This window comes from Trichoplusia ni, chromosome 3 (genome assembly GCF_003590095.1).
Source record: "Trichoplusia ni isolate ovarian cell line Hi5 chromosome 3, tn1, whole genome shotgun sequence".
NCBI classification, from domain to species: domain Eukaryota; kingdom Metazoa; phylum Arthropoda; class Insecta; order Lepidoptera; family Noctuidae; genus Trichoplusia; species Trichoplusia ni.
Genome location: NC_039480.1, coordinates 11,814,074 through 11,838,762, shown reverse-complemented (window position 1 = coordinate 11,838,762; position 24,689 = coordinate 11,814,074). Strand labels below are relative to the sequence as shown.

General features: G+C 34.2%; 1 protein-coding gene across 1 annotated transcript in view; it reads right to left on the bottom strand.

Annotated features, from left to right (window-relative positions):
* LOC113491931 overlaps window positions 1-17,133 on the bottom strand; it is an 86,193-nt gene extending 69,060 nt beyond the window's left edge. The window contains exon 1 of the mRNA XM_026869145.1: window positions 17,065-17,133. The gene's annotated coding sequence lies outside the window, so the exon portion shown is untranslated. The remainder of the gene's footprint in view (window positions 1-17,064) is intronic.
* Between the last annotated feature and the right edge of the window lie 7,556 nt (window positions 17,134-24,689).

Here is a 24,689-nt window from a genome sequence, read left to right as displayed (position 1 = left end):
TTTAGTTACATTTGTTTTAATTTGGAAAGGGACTCAATACCATGTTTGCTTAAGTTTCAATTTTAAAATTGAAAAAATATATTTTTGTAAGCGGAGCTTGTTATTTTTCATTACAAAAATGTTTTATTTCTTATTTTTCTTTGTATCGTAAATATTGTTTCAGACTGAGTATGTTTAAAATATATGGAAGACTAGATTTATTAGACTAGGATTATTAGAGTTGTCAGTATGTTTCTTTTCCGACTAGTTTCTTTCTTTTCAGACTAGATCGCGAGTCGATCAGTCAGTTCGACTCGCGATCCCGCCGGGCTACCCCGATAAATACGCGTGAGTAAACCGTTACATCATTTAATAATGAATCATTCTCACGATAGTTACTATCAAAATATGTTTATTTTCCGATAAAAAAAGAAAAACAACTGACACCGTGCAGCCGGCTTATTCAAATTATTTAAAACTTTGTCACGTCAAAATAAAAAAATGCCTAAGACACTTTTACCTCGCGGCTCAAATTAATCTGAGACGCTCATCCAAAGCTAATAATTGCCAGTTTCACACCTTAACGCTTTGTAAATCTTATGTTAATTACCTCGTTTATTGAAGTTAAACTCAAGGATGAAATCAATTGACTCTGCACATAATTGTGAACGTACAGTTTCTTAATGTAACGACAAACATTTGATGTTTAAAGACGTTTTAGGTGATGAGTATTGCAATTATGTATTGCTTAATGTTTTATCTAATACTAGCTGTTGCCTGCAACTTTGTCCGCGTGGTTAGAAGATATAAGTTAGGAATTTCTGAACGAAAGCCCTCTAAGATTAATATTATTCTCCCGTTTTTGCCACATTTTCCATTGTATCTTCGCTCCTATTAGTTGCAGCGTAATGTTATATAGCTTCATCTTGCTATTTAACAACCCTCAACATCATTATTATATTTCTCAACGACTCTACAATTAACCAATTAACCATTTTAAACTGACATTCGAAATATAAAACCAAACCTTGCCACTGGCATGTAACATAACAACGTCGACCTCAATGTCAGATGGAAAAAAAAACCATAATATGTATGTATGCATGCATTCCATTCTTATTCAATCACTTCCTACGTATAGATACTCCACTAGTCTTTACATATAATCAAAAGAGGTTTTTTATACTTCCATTGGCGGTCTGAACATGGAAGATAGAAAAATAAAGGGAAGTGGCATTAGAGCTTTGAGCAGTTTACTTTTGAAAGATGACGACCGAAATTAATTTATTTATTAACGCAGTGACTTGCTTTGTTTAATTTAGATGAGCAAGAAAATCGGCAGTAAATTAATTTACATTGATAACGTAAGTATATTTTTTTTTAAACACGAGTTTATTTTATTTCTAATCACCAATAAGTTTGTGTTACTTTAGAATGTCAGCTACCTTCATATCAAATTCCAAATCGAATCAACGTGTTTGAGATGACATTATAATCAAACACAAACTTTTGCTGTATAATACGTATAATGTAAATTTAACGACAACTCTCTTAGTACGACAGTAACTACAGAGCATGGCACTTCCCTACACTATCCTATGATCCATGGGTTTGAAGAACGCGAGCAACTTTAGGAGCAAGATTGTAACGAGATACCATTCATTCATTCTTTTACTTATACGTCTATCATGTCAAAATGAAATGTTGGTATGCGAAGGCCGTGCAACAGGAACTTAAATGCCATGACTTTTGGTTTAAGTAACGTATTAAAGAGATGTAGTACTTCATATCAAATAATGATAGGAACTTATCGGATTACGATTTTTTGATATAATATTCAATTACTAAACATATAAGGTCGAATATTGCAAAACAACTTAGCCTTTAAGATGGCTTTTTAAATATTTATTTAACGCTGTTCTCATTTTAAAAAGACATAGGCATAAATAAGGATTTAAATAAGAGCAATTTTTAACACCTTTACTATTCGGCTATTATCTAACCAACTATTATTATAGGCATACATTTTCGAATATAAATAAATTCTGGTCCATATCAACATTAATTTAATGATGTTGATATCCAAATATAAAATAAATACCGGCTTTATCTACAATCACGTGTAGTTATTAATAAACATAAGGGGAGTAGAAAAAACTGGCCAACAAGACACGTGCCGAGTACAATTTTAGTACACGATAATAAATTTTAATCAGCTTTTATGTAGCCTTATTTAAACTGGTTACTTAAATATATACCTTAAGTTAAGTAGCTAAAGTAACTTTTCTTGTAAATAGAAGACAGTATTTTCCATTTTCAACAGTAAACAATTGAAGATGGTTTCTAAACATATAAGACGACCGACTGCACCGTGAATCATCAAGCATACGGCATTCAATACAATAGGTTAATACGCTTACAAATACCAGCGAAATTGCTTACACAGACACAAGAACACGCTCTTATAGACAATGTGTTAACCAGATTAAGGATTACAATCGCTTGACAGATTTCGGTATATAATTTAATGCACACAGTTCGATTGCTCGAGACGCCTAGAAGCTTTGATTGAAGCGTGTTCGTAGCGTGCACTGAACATGGACATGGCAACGTACGGCGGTATAACAAAAGCACGTTAATGAGGAAATCGTGTCCACAACATAGCAACTGATTGAGAACTGGATGCGCTAGTGAAAGTTACTGTATGGGTACAATGTATATGGAGACTGAACATTGAAAAAGCGAGTTCTATATACATTAAACAATTTACTAGGTGATGTCAGAGATGGAAATGATAAAAGTAAGTTCAGGAAAACAAATAAAATAAATATTTATCTAACACATTACCTTAATATTATATACTACACCTATGCTTTATTATACTCTACCTATGTATTTACATACTTGTATATGTTTAACAAATATTTAATCAGATCCACCAGACAAACTATGTCGATAGTTTTGCTAGACATAGCACCATAATAAATAAATAATAGTCTACAACAAGAAAGCTGAAAAAAAGTAACACAAATTAAGAACATCATTAAGCTCACCACACTTTACATACCTACATGCAGTAGGTATGTAAAGTTTTGATATTGCTGATTTAACATTATTTTATGTGCGACTGCAAAGACCAAGAAATTGTCGACCCGACCACTTTTCAATTATTTTTATATAAAACTATAAGTTTGACTAGCTCTCTTTGTACAGCTGTTTTTAGGGTATCGTACCCAATGGGTAAAAACAGAACCCTATTACTAAGGCACTGCAGTCTGTGAGTTTGTCCGTACGTCTGTCACTAGGGTGTGGTAAAGTACTACGGCTATTAATAGATGACGTAAGAATTAAAATATAAGCATTACGGTGACATGAACCAGTTGGTGAGGATAATGACGACCTCAACTACTGTTTTTTTTTCCGTAGAATCTCCCAGAAAGTATAATTATATGAAGTTAGCAATAAAAGTTGGGTTGTGCTAAACGCTGTTGTTTGAACTTGAGAGAAAAGGAGTTCATGTTGTACGCGTCAGGAAGGTGAATTTAATTTCAAGTGAAGTTTGACTGCTCTCGCTGTTGTTTTGTAATATCCAAGTTGTCTGAGAAACATTCTGTTGCTATGTGCTCGAGCATCTTGATTCTCTTCTGTTTTGTGATGCAAGTTTGTCATGGCTAACAAGTTTGTGTATAAAAGTTTCGGTTTAGTAACTTATTTAGAGAACTTTGACATCTAAGTACCACTGAAGTAATATTTCTAGAAGTTCTGTATATATGGATAATATTAGGGTCTCAGAAATTATTTGCACTATCATTTAGGTAAATGCTGGTCTATCCAAATCTGAGAAAAAAATCGAATTACTTTTATATAACAAACTCCCATTTTGTCAAAACAATAAGTATTTTACGTATATCGCAACCATACCTGACATTTTTATATAACACAATTAATATAATGACTTAAACTAACAAAAAACGTTTATTTGACACGCGGTTGTTAGCTAAATGGAAATCAATTAGTTATGTTTGAGTGCATTAAGCTGAAGCGGTTGCGAGTGTGTCGTTGCAACATTAGCTAAGTACATTCGATTTGTTTTGGTGCGCAGTACCCACTAACCCACCTTTGTGTACAAATTCAATACGTACCTTTAATTGAATACTTGAATAATGCTTTAAGTAAATATTGTTAAGAATCTTGTAAATTAAATAATATGAAACATTGTGTATTATTCAAAAACAGCGTACAGCGGACATGAACGAGTCTGGGGCTTTATTTTTTTCTTTAATTACATTAATTAATTTATAGCATTAATATTTTGAAAGGAAAATAAAACCTACTTACTATAATGTACTTTTATATACAACTTGCATCCACATCCAAACAAGACTACGATAAACAGTGTCTACATAACAAAGTGTATCCGAAATGGAGGTTTAACCTCTAAGTTCAAGAAGATAAACGTTATTCGATTAGCTTCCCGATCCGAGAGCGAGATCTCTTAGGAGTAAAGGTGTTTTATCTCTCCGACATATATTACACATCGCGTTTAGGTGAAGCTGGTATGTTGAGTATCTGTTTTGTATGCAGCTTTCACTAAGAAAGCAATAGCATATTAAAAAAGAATCCAAAAAATATTGATCACGTCAACAAAATTTTAGACATGTATAAAGTCTGCTTTTTAAAGTTCCTGTCCCAAAACGTCAAAACGGAGCCCTACGGAGCCTACTTGAGCTCCATCATCTGCGCATCCTTCTCTCACCAGGCACCAGGAACTCATGAACCGTGACAGCTAGAAACTCGAAAGATACAGATGACGATATTTCTTATGTATGGAACGGCAATTTTTTTATTAATGACATTTACTTTACGTAATCTATTTGTACGAAACCTTCGGGTTCCAGAGTCCATCTTGCTTTTGACGAGTTTTTATAATATGACCCGGTCTGTTCACTTTCTCTAGGCAACTGTAGTTTTTTGTAAATAATAATAGTATCAATGGTATTTTTTGCTCTGCTAGTTATGTAATCTGAACAATAACTGTTTGGTAGCAATAACAATAATAAATGTAGGTCGTTTGGTCATGTCATCGATAATAATAAGTGCCCAAGCGTTTAATTGAATTGACTTGATGTTTGATACCATTTCTAAATAGACGTAGGCTGCGGATTAAAAAAAATCTAGGTTTTAAATGAATTTTCAGTTCCTATATATAATAACAACAGGTTTCTGTAACTATTTTTAATAATTTCCTCGGAGAAAACCCGCAAGAAACTTCATTGCAACAATCACTTTGATAGTACAGCTCTTTCAGCAGCTTCAACTCTTTCATTTTATCTATTTACATTGATATCGACATGTCACAATACCAACGTATAAAAAAACAATTTTTTCACGTCTAATAAAATATTAAACCTATTACCCGATACTCGTTACGTAAAAAATTCGATAGTCTCCAATCAGATCTACGTAATAGTATACCATGGTCAATAACCGTTACATTTATCTGTTATATTTAATATATCGTAAAAGTTACTTGGAACCTATTATCATCACGTATGTGTAACAGGCCGATCTTCAAGAGTATTGTTTTTATTCACACACGCACTTTTCACACGGTCCCCATCTTAATTATAAGCTGTTGCACAGAATTGCATAATTAGCATATACTGTGAGGATTTTTACTGCCTTAATTTATTCGCGGAGATAGCAAGATTGGTGCTTAGAAAACTATTCTTTAGAACACTATTGTTTGTTATACTTTAACCTAAATCTACTTTATTTAAGTGTCTAGATCCTTATTTTTCATTCTAATTAGTCTAATAGACAAAAAATTTAAGTGCTATTTGAATAACGCACCTAACTAAAAGATTGGAGCCATAGCTTCTGATTATGCAAATCAACGTTTTGTGTTTTAATATTCCTTTGCTCTATATTTAAGCAAATACGTTTTTCAATACACATAAGATGTCTTGAATAACCTATACATTGTGCTAAAGTTATGCTACTGGCAGTTCCTTCCCCCAACATTATTAGTTGACTTTCTGGTAAGTATACAATACCTACTTTCCCGAGGAAGGGGGCGTAAGGCGAGACAGCACACTATTAACGTAGAGCGGCATCTCGCCTCCACAGCTGCAGCAGTCTTGCTTTAAGAGGTGGTAATAGGCCCCTGTTCTGCACTCTCAAAGCGACTGCCAGATACTTCAGCACTATTACAATACCCACCAAATATTAATGAACTCACTGTCGGCGAGTCTCGATTGATAGAATATTCGACGTTAATTATTAAAACTATTCTGTTACAGCCACAGACTTAGTTTCTAGACTTGTCTTAGTGCATATTTCAAATTCCATAAATTTTGAAATCGGATTGTTAGACTAGTTTCATACAGCAATATCCTACGACCTAAGGTCTATCGTGGAATAGAATCCAGACAAACATACAATCTTGTTTCCGATGTATCTTAATTGAGCTTCAATTAGTCTGTTATCATGAAATTAACGGATATTCAATATTTACGATCAAATACCTTGGTACCTGAGGAAAGAGACTCTTTTAAGCTATTTTCTCAATTACTCAGGTTCTATCAAAAGGGGAATATAAAGTAAAGGAACTAATTGAAAATAAATGAATTTTATAAAGCAAAAGACAACTGTAAAAAATTGACAATAGTCTTTCTTAAGTACTTTTGAAAATTTTCGAATTTAATTTCTAGTTAGGTTATTTATTTTATGCTAAAGATTTAACTTTCATGATGCATGCAAGATTTTAGTATACGTGATAGTAACGTTACAAATATTTGTCCACAGAGTATACGAGAAACCAATATAGAAATCAATTAATCTTTGTCGAAAACATTTTCAAGGAGCTTTTATCAGCAGGCCAGTTAAAATATCTAAGTTTATAACAATGTAATTTAATACCAGATTATTGTAGTTCCCACTACAATAATCTGGATCAGTACTTTACGATTTTTTTCTCTCTTCCGTTACGTAGTAGTAAACTATGGCCCACATCTATTACAACATGGATCATTTGGTGAGGTTACTCCAAATTCGGCTAAGACTCCGTCTTGACTAATGATGTACATTCTCCGATTTTCCCTATTGTTTTTGTTCAAGTAGTTCCGATTACAATTCAGACATTTTCTAAAAGTAAACCTAATAATAAACAAAAAATACAGAACTTTTATCGATAGCTGAAATGAAATCCAGAAACTTTTCAAGTATTAGTATTGATAATACACTTCCAAAGAAAATCTCGTATTATAAATAAAAGCCGAGCTATTTGTTACAACACAGGAAGGCTTTTTATCGATAAACAAAGTATCTTCATGTAAATTGTTAGACTCGATACGCATACCATATTTAAATCTGAATTGGGTTCGTAAAGCGCTTTAGGTGACTCGACAGAATCCCCTCAACGCTTCCCAAACACACATGATACACAATATCCGAAGTATTAAGTATACGGCATCACTCTGCAATATAACAAAGATGTTTTGCGTGTTACAAAAAGACGGCATTATCGATAGATAAAATTCGCCACTCCGCTTCGTAACTGCCGATGATAACTTATTCGAGAAGCCCGTTTTGGGCCAAATTTATGGTTGATTTAACTCGTTTATTCCGGGAAAAGAACTTCCCATGCCTAACGATGAGATACACCAGGGAAAGATAGGGTAATGTCGAACCTATTCCAAATTCTTACGCATTTTTCCTTGTTCCAAAGTTCGGTATGTAACCGACTTTAATTAAAAAGGTCGAACCCGTTTTAATTTATTTATATAGGAGTATATTTGAGGCGCATAAATTACTCTTGTTTTTATAATGAATAATTACCAAACATAATTAGCATTTCAAATCGGGGTTATCTGATTTGTATTTTAAAGTCTCTTTTCCATAATTGCGGTAAACAAAAGCGAAATCTGAAAGAACCCAAAGTTCACGTGCCGATAATTGATTTCACGCCTTTGATAACTATAATGTATTGAGTATCCGAGATAGATCCGCGAACAAACACGTACTAGTCCGGACAACTCGCGACGTGACGCGAATGTTACAAACTCGATCCGTTACAATTACCAATGCGATCAATAGCACAAACAACCTAAAGGTCTCGGTCAAAGTTTTCCTTTGACAAGTTCGTTTGTTATTCAGAACAATCAGACGCGTATACCAGAGGCCGCCGTTAACCTGGTTACAATCCTACCGCTTAGAGCTGCGGGCCGACCTCACATCACCAAGTTACGCGAGCGATGCTGATCAATTCGTGCGGCACTGTAATATCTAATCCACCACAATACCAGGATTTGCGTAACAACGTAATACTCAAGCGGCTTCCAATCAAGTAAGGGCTTTTAATTAATTAACTGTGCTCTCTAATTTCCTGAAGCCACGAGGCGATGCATTAAATCTCGCTCATCCGCACAAGCTGCATAGAATCTCGCCTTAATTGCAAAGAGCCGCGTCAGCTAAGATTTACCAATTAAGGGAATCGGAAGCGGAACCACTTGCCCACTCAGCGGGGCTCGGCGCATCGAGGCATGGTGAACTCGCAGACCACGCTCCTGTATGAATGCATGTTACGAGCAAGAACTAACGAACACGCCGCGCTGCGCTACGTAAGCAAAACAAACAGACCAAAGATTTTCTCATTTACATTTCTGTGGCACAATAAAGCTGGCCTTTCTCGTTGTAGGCAAAAAAACGTTGTCCCAAATATGTCCTATTTAAATTATCAGTCACATTATTCAATGGTTCAGCTGAACTGAGAAAGAAAGAACAAATAAAACGTATCAGCTATTTATCTTCCCACGCAATTCGTAAGAGTCAGCTGTGGGAATAGGATTACCACATATTAAGCTAGTTAACACCGGTTAAGATAAATTTTATTACAATCCAAAAATAATTAGGCCTCTTTTTATTCTTGCCTTACCTCTAGACACGGGTAGAAAAAAACACGATTCTAGCCTATAACATTAAGAAACTTTTTCGTTTCGGATTCCGCACGATAATACTACATTACATCGAAACGGGGAAAACTTGCCCAAAATTGGACAATTTGCAAAAAAATATGCGCAAAGTAAGTTGATATCTACCGAGATCTTTGCAGGTCCAATAATAATATCCTGCGGACTTAAAGGCCGGGAGCAGAACTGTTTGAACAATAATGAGATTAAAGGAAGTGCTTATTTAAAACTTATCTATATTACGGGTAAGTAAGCCCGCGAGCTGGTATGCAATAAAAAGACAATAGGAGGGGAACAAAGCAAAGGTAAAATTAAACAAGAAAAAATAGGCAACGTGACTCCTTAAGACGCTTTAGAAAATGTCCCCCATCTTTCATGGGAATTACACGCCTTTGGCTGGAGATCTTACCCCGAGTTAAAAAAAAAACTGTATGTTTTTAAAATTTTAAATCTCTTTGGAGTTATATCCAATTAAATAGCTAACCGTTTAGAAAGGAAAGGAGTCAGAGTAATTTGTTTTGAAGCTGGAACATGACAAATGAGGGCTGAAAGAAAAGGGAAAACTTGTAGTTAGGTGAAATTGAAACAATGCTGGAATAAACATTGAAGAATATTACTTACTTGATAGTGTTAAAATGTAATGCTTAAAATAAATGAACTGTTAATTAATCTAAAGGACTTACTTCTACACCCATCAAACTCAATAAATAATCGTGAAACACAAAGACCTTGAATAATACCCATGACTAGGGGTTTATCTGTAAATTTTATCAATAAACTTGGAAGGCGTTGTACGAAATTCTTGGAGCGTTTCAAATTTAAGACGACACTGGATTCTGAATCAAAATCCAATTAATATTGTCGACGAAGCAAAAGAGCTACTTCGTCTGGTACAAGTGAGCGCTCACTGACTTATACTAAGCCATCTTGTATTTATAGGGCGTAATGGGAATAGCACTAATGACTTCTTAAACGATATTAATTAATGTAGGTGTTCCAAGTAAAATGTTTTAGGTAAAGTAGACGTGTGATAGAAATTAGTAGGTAATTAATAAGCTTCGTACATGATTTAGGTGTCATTATTGCTTGTGATAAAATTCGACGTTTTGGTTGGTGACCGCGGTAGCTTAGTTGGTAAAGCGGTAACTTAGGTGCCTTTAGTCAGAAGTCGTTGGTTCGATTCCTGTTTGGGGATACATTACTTTCCGTATTAAATTGTGGCAAAAAAGCTTACAAATGAAAATACTTATTGAGAAGAAAATAAAAATAAAAGATTTATGAAATCCAAATTATATCATAAAAACTTTATATTATTCACAATATATTCAACTCGTTGTAAAATATAATTCAACCATTTCCTAAAACAATTTCGTCTTCATTCAATTCTTCCATTCTCTTTAAATGCCTTCATTAAAATTCTAGAAACGCAAAACTTTAATTAAAACCTAAGGAATAACGTTTCCCATAAAAACTAAAATGTTTGACTCGATACCGTCTTATCGGTAATAGTCTTAGGGGGTGTTACAATATAATACCATCTGTTTCAGTACTTAGAAGTCTATTTAGAATTCTGTTTGTCTCCCGGCTCTGGAGTCCGTGGGCCTAATAACCTGTGTCATTATCCGTCAGCGAAGCTATTACTAAACGATCAAGTCGCTACAATACGCCTGTAATTAAAGGTCCACTATTTATCTCTGCAGTCTTAATTTTCTTTCCTGATTTTAATAGATTGTCATTGTATGTTGGTCGTTCGTTTGTTTCTTTGGTTGAATGTACAGATCTCAGGTATGACCGATATCTTTATATTGGTAAAACTGTTGTTTTGTTGGATAATTATATGATTGAAGACTGGTTTGTTCAGAAAATATCATGTTAGGACTAAGAGGAGCGGAAAGATCGTAGATGAAAGTTTTTAAATTTCTTAGATTCAGCTATTGATGACTATTTGATGGATTTCATAAGTCTATTCTTAGTTTCAAAGTCCTCGGTACACAAGTTTTATGAAACTGGAAACAACTGCTTCTCTACTGCAAAAATACTGAGATTTTTTCAGAATAAAAGTCTATTCTTCAGATGCGCTCGATTTGTTGAATACTTCGGTTTTCCATGCAGATGTTTGTGGTCCGACCCAAATTCGTACAACATATATCTGAACCTCAGAGCTATTTGTTGTTGTTTTCAAATGAAAAAAAAAACAAGTTCCTCCAGTCCGAAGTTTACAGGCAACAAACATAAAAATCTACAAAAGAATTGAAAACCTCTTCCTTTTTGAAGCTGGTCGAAAATGAACGATAGATTAGTTAGTTTTTTAATGTTTTATTTTTGTCGAACGAAAGCTTAACTACTTTAACTTTAACCCCTCATTTAAAGACTATATCTACGTATATGTAGACATGTAGACACGATCCCAAACCAACAAACAATTTCGATACGTCAAGGTTCACGAGCATGCAATCTGCAGCGGAATGATTAATTTTCCCGTCCCTTCGCACGTTTGCTATTCAATTGCCTCAAAATCCCAGAGGCGGTATGTGTGTGCGTATGTTTACAATAAGTGTAATACTGTGATGTCGAGGCAGTCCTCTGTGGTGTCAGATACAGGTGTCGCGATGTGCAATACGCAATAACGTTGTCGGGGCCACGATTTGCCTCCAACTATTTGTGGTCCAAAGTTCCGAATAAGCGTGCTCCGCTGTAACGTTTTGCCGCAATGCATGTCCATTGTACATTTCAGACAGGATTGTCGACGTGAAAATGGAAAGAAATCGTGAACTTCTGTGGGATACGCTGAAATACTGTTACTGAAATTTATTTAGGACGCAAACTTTGATATTTACTAGAATTTGTCATTCGCTTCTGAGCAGTATTGTAACCTCGGTAGAGCATGATCTTTTTTTAAGAAAGGTTCTTGACCAACTGTGTTTTAAACTTAGATTTTAACTAGCTACCCTACATCATCAGTCCTTGCTTGAAAACAAAATTGTTAAATACCCCCAAAATTGTACATAGACCATGTACGTGTGTTATATAAAAAACTATAGGTAAATAATCGGTAAGCAAAGAAATTAGATTTTGTTTGGGTCGGTAATTGAGTGAAACCTAATGGTCCCACGAGGCGTAGTCAAGTAGCCCGGCTTCGGCGAACCAATCTGAGAAATGATTATCTTTATTTGCGTAAAGTAACAAATTATTGTAAATTTGGCCATATATGCATGACAGGATATACAAATTTATTTTTCTGTGTCACATAATATAATAGACGCAAAATGAATATACCCATTTTATGTATTACGTTACGAAAAAAAATCAATGGCCCGAATACTTGGTCTAGCGGTTGCGAGCACGTCGGCTTAGTGCAGACTTTCAAATTAAATTCTCTGATTGGTCCACCGTTAAAAACCAGATATTTTAAAAATAAGTGTGGCGGGGATCACAACCCTAGGAGCGTAAGACCATTGTTTCGTACGAATAAGCCCAGTCTGGTTGCGTCGGCCAGTCGCACCAACAAAACATGATACCTATGATACATTGTACATAGAGTTAGTGTCTCCTCATGAAAGTTGATAAACAAGAGGTTCTATATCTCTTCTCTGAAAATCGAGTATTATTATCGTTGAAGGAAAACCGATTATTAGATTTTAATATACAGGACGTTAAAACTCTAAAGGCTTCCAACACAATTCCAATTTCCGTTCCACTCTATTATTGACAGCAACCAGAAATCCGGGAGATAATAATCTATTTACATTTATTACAGCACGTGTCCGATAAGTTTATATTACGTTTGGAATTTTGGACCCAAAAATTAAAGTTGGCATACGTTCACTAATTTGACGTGCGAGCATTTGTGCCAAATGTTTTAGAGAACTGTCGTTAGAATCAGGGGTGTCACAATGGGATTCAGCTAAACTTTATTTAAAATAAAAACTAGTTGTGTAACCAAAGCAAGCCAATTTGGTGTAGAAAATTTATGAATTAAACAACCTATAAAAAATCGTATTACCAATGTTTTTTTTTTGTAAAATAGAGCTTAAATATATTGTACAGTATTTTGAGCAGAGTTATGCGGCAGGCGTGTGCAAAATACCGGCAAACGTAGCGGCGATAAAGGGTTAGGTCCAAACTTATGGACGCGCACCGGTTGAATGAATAGTGCTCTTAATTGCCAACCGGCTTTGTCGATGGTTCTCCTCTTTTTAGAACACAATCCCGAAGCCAAGGGGCGGAAATTGCAAATCGTATGAAGTATTTCGAACAAAATTAAATTAACGTCGAAACCAATTTTATTGTTTTCCCATGGATGTAGCAGAATATTATTCTTTTTTTTTCGGTAGAACACGTTTTTTAATAAACGTTTTCATTTGTAAATGTCCAGTTATGAATTGATCAACTCACGCTATTTAAACATCGAATAAAAGAACGATTGTCATTAATATAAAATCGATTTATAATTAAGATAATACCTTTTTCTATATTCCTACTTAATGATAATGTCACAATAACTTGACGAGGATAATGTGTAATACAAATTCATTAATAGTAGGCCATGTCTTTGTTAATACCAATCAATGTTTAATAGAGCGTGGAGAACTTTCAAATAGGAAGTACGTGACCAATTTCGAGCAAAAAGGTTTTATAAAACTGAACTACCGACTTGATCGTGATAACCCTTGCGTAAAGTGAACTAGAGATGTGCTTTATACGAAAAGCAATTGACGTAACTGAAAACCGATATCGATACATCCGCAGTCGCGCAAATAAATTAAAATTAAACGTATTTTCCAAAAATATTATGCAAAAGTTCGGAGCTGTTACTCAGTGCGGTAACAGATGAATATGTTTAAATTAAAATGGTACGAATGAAGATTATGTCCGGATAAATCGTAATACTATTTTGCGAACGAGGTTTATCATGTTATTATCGCAATAATATTTGACTTTCGTAGCACAAGTTACAAAGTCGCTTTCAATTTTTTCTGTATAAAAGTCAGTTAAGAAGATATTAAGATGCAATGTAAGATATCTAGGATTTTCGAACCAAAATAATTCTGCGTTATTTAAAAAAAAAACAGTCGAGCACGGCACTGAATGTTCTGACAATAAAAAAAAAACTTAAAGTATTCTTCGGCTCCAAAATGCTTTTCTAATAAAGAAAACTGATCAAAAAAATATTTAGTACTATTACCGTATTCATTACCTGCTCTTTTCACCAAAATGGCGGTTGATTTAAAAACAAAAATCCCGGCTAAAGTAATTAGTCGATCACTGTTATCCGCCGTGAACGCACTGATTCACTATCCTTTATAGTTCGTAGTTTGACTATTTGGTTCGTTTTATTTGTTGGCGGGTATTTTCCGATCCCCATTCACATGAATCAAACCGAGCGGACTCATTTATTTGATAGTAACCGACAAGATACATCCCTACCCAACTATAAATTTGGACTCGTAGACAAACTATTGCAGGGGATAATAAAATAAAATGGGGTAATCTTAATTAATCATCTACATTTTGTGTTTTGTTTCGGGATATTTGTCATATTATATGGAAATAAATATATTTGAGAATTCGGGAATCTATTTGTAAATAAAAATAAATCATAACCATAATAGTGACTGTAAAATCGCTCCAAAGGGTAGTAAAAGTACGCAAAAACATCAATAAAATTTCTAAAGCGCAAAATAATACCGTAAAGTTTATTATTCAAATAAATTATAACCTAAAACGCACCTGATCGTACAATAACTAGACGTAGCGATAACAAAATATCTAAGTTTATTCAAATGAAGCACATAAATTTACATTTATCTAGGTACAGAGCTCTGATAACGAAAATAGACATGCTATAATTAACTTGAGACCCCTACTCTACCTTATTCCATTATTTTGACTTGTAACTCGATTTTATAAAATAAATTAGGAACGAATTCGTCTGTCGCTAAGTAAACTCAGACGGAGACACTTTGTTTTCTCATCCAAGTCTTATTCGATAATATCTTGTTTCATTAACTTAATGAAGGCATAAAGGGTGTTGTAGAAATCCAATCCTGTCTACTAATTAATAAGGTAACATCTGTACGTTTAAGGGGTGGAAACCTCAATAAATACTTATGTGATATCTTCATTATTTTCCCGTTTGTGGTAGCCGGATGAATGCGCTTGAATGAATAGTTAATGAAAAGCTCTTGTGGAATCCGTTTGGAATTCAAATCAAAGGTAAAGTTTTTATTGAAAATATTCGTGTTTTGACATCGCATAGAAATGTGTTTCCTCTTTTGTTTTTCTTGTTTTCGCCGATTAGTAACACTGAATAGTTGGCCGCAATAAAACCACAATGTTTTGTCATTAACGCAGGCCACGAAAAAATGTTTCTACATTGTAAAGTGGAACAGTGAAAATGAGCACTTTCTGATATCGTCAAGCAAATAAAACAAAAACTCAACTATGTTGAATGCAGTTTGGATCGTAATTAGCGATAGATTTTTCCAAAATTAATTAAAAGTCACCGTTGGCCGCAGTTTCGGGCGAACGATGTACGTGCTCAAAATACTTTCCGAGTCCCCTTTTGTTCTGCTCTTTCTACCTCGCTATGTTTGTATAGCTTGAAAGCCTAATGTACTGTCGGTTTAATATTATTTCTACACTTCTACTTTAAGCAACTATCATCCACTTTGAAGTTCAAACATTTTAGTTCAGAAATAATAAAAAAATGAACAGATGTGGTTTTTATCTCTATGATTTACTATTTTTGGGAGGTCGTAGCGAAACCTTTGAGAATGAATGATAAAAGATATTACTTAGATACGTGTGACTTACTGTTATTTAGATGGAACATTTAAATCTTCTACCTTGAAATAGGTTTCATGATAAGGATCAAATATTTTACTTCGTGTTTAGTTATTTATGATATTTATGACGGTATAAAAACCAAATGTGTCATGAGAATCTTAATGTGGAACTAGATTGTAGTTTTTTCTCTGAAAAACTAATTGTTGATTTTCAACCAGATGTTAGAGTATAAATCGCGTAGGCCCTGATTTAAGATAGCACTGATAGGACTAAACATACCCTTTAAAGATTCTCAGGTACGTAGGTTTCCACGATGTATTCCTTTACTGTATTTAGTCACTGGTAACTCCTTTGCAATAAAGATGCTAAAAATAAAAATAGTGCGTGCTGGGATTCGTACCTTAGACTTGACAGTACAACGGTCTGACCACAAGGCAATCGCAGCTTTACTCTGACACATTTCAAAGACGACGAAAAACAAAAAAGTTTATCCGTCTCTTGGAAAAGTCACGCCTTCAAACAAATGTAAGTAGATCAAACCTAAAAAAAATAACCTACATCGGAGAAACAGTGCTCATATAATAGAGTAATTTTGTAGTGTATTGTGAGAGTAATTGTAGGCATTATCGCAGATTATAACAAGATCGGTGGCAGAGCGTGACTCGATATGGTCGGGTGGTTGGGCCGTCGGGTGGCTACTCCGGGCGCGGCGGTGGCCGGACAACCAATAAGTTCGGGAGCTATCGTACTTTATAGGATAAACGATGTTTAAAATATTGTGTTCGAATTTTGAACTTTTATATATCTTTTTTTTAGGTTGTTAATGGTATTTTGTGCTTGAAATAATGTTAGACGTACTTTCATACTACTTTCTAAGTTTGTAATCTGCATTACATACGAGCGCAGACACAAACCTAACAACTAGGCCACAATGTCACATTAAATCCAAAATTAAATTAGCCAATCAACAAAACGGCTAACCTAATAACATAATCAGTCAATAAAATGCAACGGATTTTAATAACACGTCGAATTTGGTCTGTTTACACAAATTACACAACGTTTTATGATTTAAAATTTGTTCTCTCTGATTTACGTGGGCGACGCCGCGGGCGTTCGCTATTAACACAATTTATCGTGCTTTACAATCAATACCGATTCTCATTTCACTATGAATGTAAATCATTGTGGAATGCCCATAAGTTTGACCAATATACAATTGTTTATTCTAAAAACTATGTTTTATATCTCTATTAGACCGCTACATTTGATATTGTAACCTAAAATTGCTAAGGTGAGTAAAATAAAAATACAAGTACATGCTTACCATAACACAAATTTTCCACAGCAAATCACTTCTTGTATTGAAAATCAAGATTGTGAAATACCTGTAACAAATGCAAATTAATTTATTAGTACATACTCGTAACATTCTCACAAAAAAATAAAAATAAGAATGAGTACCTTATTCAGTTGACTGATAAATAGGTGTTGTGAAAAACGCCCATCCGTAAAGGTCGCATGCTAATCCGAAAAAACAATTGCAGTCAACATGCTAAGTAGATTAATATTACTGCAATAGCTAAATACAATGTTAAACAGCTTAAATGTTCACATTTGCAATACAAACACGGTGAAGTAAGCTTGTGCTCTCAAGCATGACAAAATCCTAGCGTTTACCCGACTCCGTACAAATGTCACAAGTCGCGCTACAAATACTAAATCCACTCCATGTATTACTGTGTAGGAAATGTTGAAATAGGTATTAATATAAAACGGTTCAAGTCTTAGACTAAATAAATACTTGTGTTAAAACGAATTTTGTATACTTTACAACTTTACTATGTAACATGAACGCACTGCCGACTAAGAAAGTACATTTTGAAATGGTAATCGTATTAAAAACATAATACATATTATATTATGAATAAAATATGTATCCTAAAATTCAAATTTAAATTGCAGCCAGCCAGTACAGCGTTAACGCAGTGTTCAAAGGCGGTGTATTCCATTCTTTTTTAACTTTAATAAAAAAAACCAATCGAATTTCAAATCGAAAACCAACTAAGCAAATAGATACGTTAATCGACGCAGACATAATTTATGTCGCTAAATCGTTTCAATCACATATTGGAATAAACAATTCGATTGATAGATTTCATTCCTAATCCAGCTATTTACTGTTTGTCGAATGAGAATCGGTAATCGCTCGCGAAGGGAGGCCAGCGTCCAAATCGGAATCCAATTTTCATCGATAATCAGTTTAAAACTCAAATGAGCAGCCATACGTTTCATCAACCGAGCGTGCAATATATTCTGTTAAAATTTTAATGATTTCGCATACACAACTTTTAATTATAGCTCAGAGGCGAGGAGAAAATGTAATAAAAAACTATAATTAACCTTATTTTAAATTGGTGACAGAATCAACGTAATTATGATGTATTTAATATCAAGGTAAATACGTGTCAACAATTCAATAAGTTTTTAATAAACGAGGAATAAAATAAAATGTTACAAAAAGTTGCAAAACGAAAGTTTGCACTATATCGATGCTGTTAGGTATCGAATTGCGTGTATTTTTTCGTGATAAATCAAGATAAATCACCAAATCCATTGAATTTCAAAGAGTCGACCACAAAAGAGTTTGTGTTCGAGCACTGATAGCGTACATCCATTAATATCAATAAAACATGGACAATGTACCGCACGTTTTAATTCCGCTAAAAGCGTCGATCTTATTGTGGTCGGGCCGATGATTCGGAATTACTGTGTTACTGTACCCATACGTTGGCCGTTAGAAAGGACAGTCCCAGGTGACTTACGACTATTGTTGCCTGAACAGTGAAAACTCGAGTCATCCTGAACGAAGTCTTTCGCCATTTCATTTTATTACCGTACAGGGATTAAGAAGCTTTCGTTCAGCTTTGATTTGAAATTGGAAGACACAATTCATGCTTTCGAAACATGTACTTATTTTTCAATAAAATATGTCTGTTCTTTCCTCCATATACCTAGTATGTTTTCACATAACCAAGGCAGACGCTAACTTAATAATCAGTACATAGGCACATATGACCGAAGTTGTATTTTACGAAAACACGGGAGGGTTATTTAACAGAATAGTATGTAGCAGCGTGTAGGTGACCGCAGAGCAGACCCTTTCGCACCGGTGTGCACGATACCAGTGATGTCCATTCTCGTATGACCCTCGTTTCGTACCTAGCCTACAGAACTAAGTTGGACCGCCATCTGCTAGTCAGCAAAACTTTTTAGACATGGCACAAAGTTTTGAACAAATTCCGTGACTACCGAATTTCGGTTGGTACAAATTTTTGTCTTTAAAAAAAAACTTTCAAATTGTTGTGCGTTTTCAATCTCAAAAGTTTTTTACCTTTTATCCTAAGTTACAAAAGCTAGAGTCAAAAGTTCTGAAATCTGTATCCAGCGTGATAAAGTACAGGGGTACGTGAAAATGCAGTCGCAATATCACATTGTCCTTTTTGACGTCGCAAAAACTACCGAAATTTCTAAAGGATAGGTTCAGTTGGACTGTTTCCTTTGTTGCGAAGAGATTTTCAAACGGATGTCAATCGTCGTGTCGAATATTCCACACCTGTATCTGTAGTATGAGATCTTAAACCAGTACTTAGGTCGTTGTGGAAGTGAAACAGCGCTCTACATTCGGCATAGCTGCATCTCGCTTCGACAACGGCAATCCTGTTTTAAATATTACAGTAAGTGCACTGATGTATCACGTCCTGCGCCAGTCAATGTCTGACAAAGCACAAAAGCTTTGCAGTCTTTTTTGCTTGGCTGTGATCAAAATCAAAGGAAGAGTTATAATTCTAAATTCAGATTGCAGGCAAGTACTCGTAATATACTGATTGTTTCATCTTTACAAGTTGTGATTTTTGCAATGACAGTGTTACTCAAACGGTGTTTTCTTAATTTTAAAGATAGAATCTTGAGATGAATATTTGAATTTTTTGCTTCTTAACTTTTTACAAACATCCAATGGTATAATAGTTTTGGTGTACAGACTCATTTCAAACAACTTCCTTAAAATTCATTTTTGTTTTAAAAAATATTGTATTTTCATGATGAAATTCTACTTAAGTCAAGAATCGAAATAAAATCAACATCTTGAAGGTCAGGTAAACACGTGAAGATTTATAACTGTTTTTAGTCTTAGCATTTTTTACTTCTAAAAAGGTCTAAAGCCAGGCCTAAGTAAACTCTAGAAGACTTTTGTTTTTACTTAAAATCAACAAATTTAATTCTGAATCTCTAATTTTTATGAAAAGAATAGCAATTACAAATATTAAAACTTTATTTATTTCGACCCAGACACTTTTGCAATCAGTATATACTAGGTTTTAAATAGAGGCGCCGAATACCTTATTTCGGGGGTAAAAGATTAAGAAAGTATATTTTGTAACAGCTCTTTCATTTTAATTTATCTATATTGGTACAGTATTTTTTGAGCATAATTCGTAAGACAAACACAAAGTTTAATCGTCTATTATCATCCCATATCTTGTTCCAAAAGGGCTGTGTAAACTTTCAAATTATGAGAGGTATAATAACAAGAGAAAACAAATGTCGTTCATATAAATTACAGGAGGAGGGACCGCGTTTAACTCACTCCCTTCCGCTTACATTATATTTAACTAGCTTTGCCCTCGGCTCTGCCTGTTTAGATTGTATTTAGCATGGATTCATGTTGTCTGTAAGTATTATAATATTAAAATATAAAATTGGTTTAACCGTTTAGATGTGAAATCACGACGGATAAACCACTGTCATTACTCTCTCTTCATTACAAATTAGAAATTAGGATGAATGCAGCAACTACATTCCTTTTTCTTCAAAAAATGTCGCGTTTAACCAGTTTTTTTAAGGCTGATGTTATCGGATACCTATAATATAATAATAATAATATAATATATCCTGGGACAACTCACACATGGTTATCTGATCAAAAGCTAAGCAGAGCTTGTGTTACGGTAACCAGACAAATGATAAACTTACTTATATATTTCTAAATACATACATATTATCATGAGATAAATTACACCCAGACACCAGAACAAATGATCATGCTCATCACACAACATTTGTCCTGGGCGGGAATCGAACCCACGACCTCCGTATAGCCGTCTGGGTCACTAACCACTAGACCAACAGGCCCTATTAAACTAAAAAAACCTTATCTATAAAACAGCTTGCCAAAAAATAACGGATATGTGATTTTTCCTTAATAGCTTAACCAAAAAATGAAAGACGTACAGTAAATAGAAATCTCGTGTGACGTCTCTTATCAGTACACTTTTTACTGACAAGTGAGGTTACTAGCATTCACCATTTTTCAATCGGTTTATCCTTGATATTTTTATTAATTTTAAAAAGAATATACTTACCCGAAACTTTTTAGGAATCGACCTTCCAGGCTAATTTGTTTCTTTCGAGTCAAATACCCATTTGCACCTTCCTAATAAAAGTTGACAATGAAGTGAGCTGAACCAGTAAATTATTGTAACCATCTTTGAAATTATAAGGTCTACACTATCTACGGTTGGTAGACAATAAATACCTGTGCCTGGTATCGTTTAAATGTGAAAAATGTTGCGGCTTTCGAAGCCGAGCTAAATATAAAGCTTTGGAACGGTGTCGGATTGTGGTCGAGATTTGTTTTGTTATGTAGTTTATCGTTATTGTGTAAAGAGGTATTCATTTGTTTGGCTTGTATTGTATTTGTACGGAAAGATTCATTCTCGGTCTAAATGTTTGGACTGATACTTTTATTGACATCGATTTAGTAAGGGGAAGGAGTCGTAGGCTTACGTATGTTAAATGGTGAAGGTGTGATGATCTAGTCTAGCAAGCTTGACGCAAGTGTCTTGAAGTCGCAAAAGATAGATAGATTAGATTAGGTAGAGGTCTGGAAGAGAAATGGGGAGACCTATGCCCAGCATGCAGCAGTGGGATCTAAAACATTCTAGGTATTTAAAAGAATAATTAAAAATTAATAACTGTGCTATTTATAGGTAACTCAAAAGTTCAGAGCTTTTTTAATTAGAAAGAGAATAGAACCTATTATTAGACAAGAAAAAGTTTTTGATAAAAATTGCCTTCAAAATTTTCTCAACAATTCAAAAGTAATGTCTCAGTAAAGTATAAAACAATGTGACCTTTATTTTTTATTCAGTATTCGAATCGAAAGTTTGACATGAATTTTTAATCAACTAAGAACATTTTTACGTCGTGTTAGTCTAAAGAAGATGAATAACAAAGAACAAACGCGTACAAAATATTGATGAAAAGAAATGTTCGTCTGACTTCGATAAATAGAATGGCAATGTCGATGCTCATTTGTTTACCGTCATTAAAACATTTCAATTTACAACCCAATACAATAATAATGTCAACTACTAAAAATACAAGAGATAGAACAGAACACCCTTAAAATTAAGATTTCCAAGGAAAGGCGGAGAAAATAATCGAATGAACAAGTTTTAATCCAATTATTCGCTTAATATGCCCGATGTTAAGGGAAGGAATGTTCCACCAGTTTCTAAATGCGAAAACAATTTAACCGACTGGTTTTCCTGAAACTTCAATCGGTCGCAGCGATTGTGCTCGGCTGCTAGAAGCACACTTGCACAACTATTTTCAATGCTTGTTGAATCTATTTTTTTATATCCCGTTGTTCAGTTAATTGAAAATCTATCTGTAGTACAAAGGCGTGAACGAACAGGCAAACGTTAAATCGTTTTGCTTTATCTGTTCTCGAGATAATATTGCTTTAATTCCGTTTGTTTAGTGCGTCGTCTGGTCGCCGCATTGCGCAACATTTTGAGACAGACATGCGGTTTTTAGGGATCCGTATACAAAGAAGAAAAATTGAACCCTATGGAAATGGAATTCTGGGGCTTAATTTGTTTGTTGTCACCAGGCTGTTGATGACGAACCAGTCACCAGCCAGTTAGAATTTTCACAGAATTTATCCGTCGCCGCAGGAACAGTAAAAATTAAAATAAAAACGTGTTTAAGAAACGTTATGTGCAGTCATAAATTTAATTAATGACAAAACTTGTACGTAAATTTATTTATTCTAGCTTATTCTAACGGAACCCTCTGACACGAGACTAATTCACGCTTGACTCCATTTTTCATCAAAATTTGTTTGAAATCGGAAATTCGACCGTCCATTTATTTGCCACTGAATACTTCACGCAAATGGTGTGTGTTACCACGCTTCATAAAATATTATTTCGCATTTGTATAAGTGTATGTGTTTTGCTCGCGTCTGTTTTAAGCTTTACGTCTGTTTTTTGCTTTTAGGGCCTACAAGTGGATGCAGTATATACTGATTTTTCGAGGGCCTTTGATAAAGTCAACCACCTTATTTTAATTAAAAAACTTAAGTTACTGGGTATTACTGGAAACACTCTATTATGGTGTAAATCGTACCTTGATGCTAGGCCGTCGTTTGTTGTCGTAGATGGACAGGTATCTAACGCATACTATGCAACATCTGGTGTTCCTCAAGGTTCAAACCTAGGACCACTCTTCTTCAACATCTTCATAAACGACATAGTTGATATCTTCAAACACTCCAAACCGTATCTTTTCGCGGATGATCTTAAGTTGACCCGTATAGTTTCTAGCGATAATGATACAAATTTATTACAATCAGACATTGATAGCCTTAGCGAATGGTGTACAGCCAATAAAATGAGCCTTAACTGTAGCAAATGTTATCACATTAAATTTACTCGTAAAAAGAAAAAAAATCGACTCTACTTACAATATTTCAGGGCACTCAGTAAACGAAGTCACCGTAATTAGAGATTTAGGCGTACATTTAGATAGTCAGTTACGTTTTGTGAATCACTTTGACCATATGCTTAGTAAAGCGTATCGGGCTCTCGGATTTGTCCTACGAACTACTAAACTGTTTAAAAAGCCATCAACAACTATTCTCTTATATAATTGTTATGTTCGTAGTCAGTTAGAATATTGTAGTACGGCTTGGAATCCGGTGTATGAGATCCATGAAGATAGAATAGAAAAAATACAAAAAAGGCTTGTCAAAAATCTGGCTTTTAGATTCAGACCACGAAATACTTCCAGATCTTATATTAACAGGCTAAAAAAATTTCAACTCAAAACACTTAAAAGTCGCCGCACGATTTCTGATCTTGTCTTTTTATATAAGCTGCTGAATAACCACATTGACTGTCCAGAACTCCTTAGCAACATCAACATCAATGTCCCTTCTAGACTTCCTCGCTATTCATGCTCGTTGCTTAAAGCTCCACAATTCCGTACCAACTTAGGGAAACATTCTCCTACAGTGAGATTAGCTTACCAGTACAACACCGTGACAGTCGCTTCGAAAGACATAGACATCTTTTATAATTCTATAAATGTATTCAGAAAACTAATAACTGAACAATTAAATTAACTGAACAATCAAATTAAAACTAAATGATTGTCAACCATTTTTTTTTTTTTTATTGACTTATTGACGTACCTCCTTACCTATCATATCAAAAGTATATATATATTATTATTATTTGTTTAATTTCTAATGTTTGTTTTTAATTCAGTTTTTATTTTAATTGTCATCTTTTGTATGTGTTACCACGTTTTTTTCTTTATTTAAGCTCACAAGGCTTATTATGCATGATGTGGTCACCTGTAATTAAGGAAGCACAAGAACCCTGTAACTTCTTTTTCTCTTGTATAGCATGTAAGGTGTATTCTTTGTTGGTGATCCATATAAGTAAATAAATAAATAAATAAATAAATAAATAAAAGCTTTAAATTGTACCGAACCTATAAATAATTTTCTAATCCATGGAGTTTCACAGGATTTTTTAAATTTGAAAAACATTTTTCTGTTTGAAATATTATATAAACATTTTTATTTGAGAGACTGGA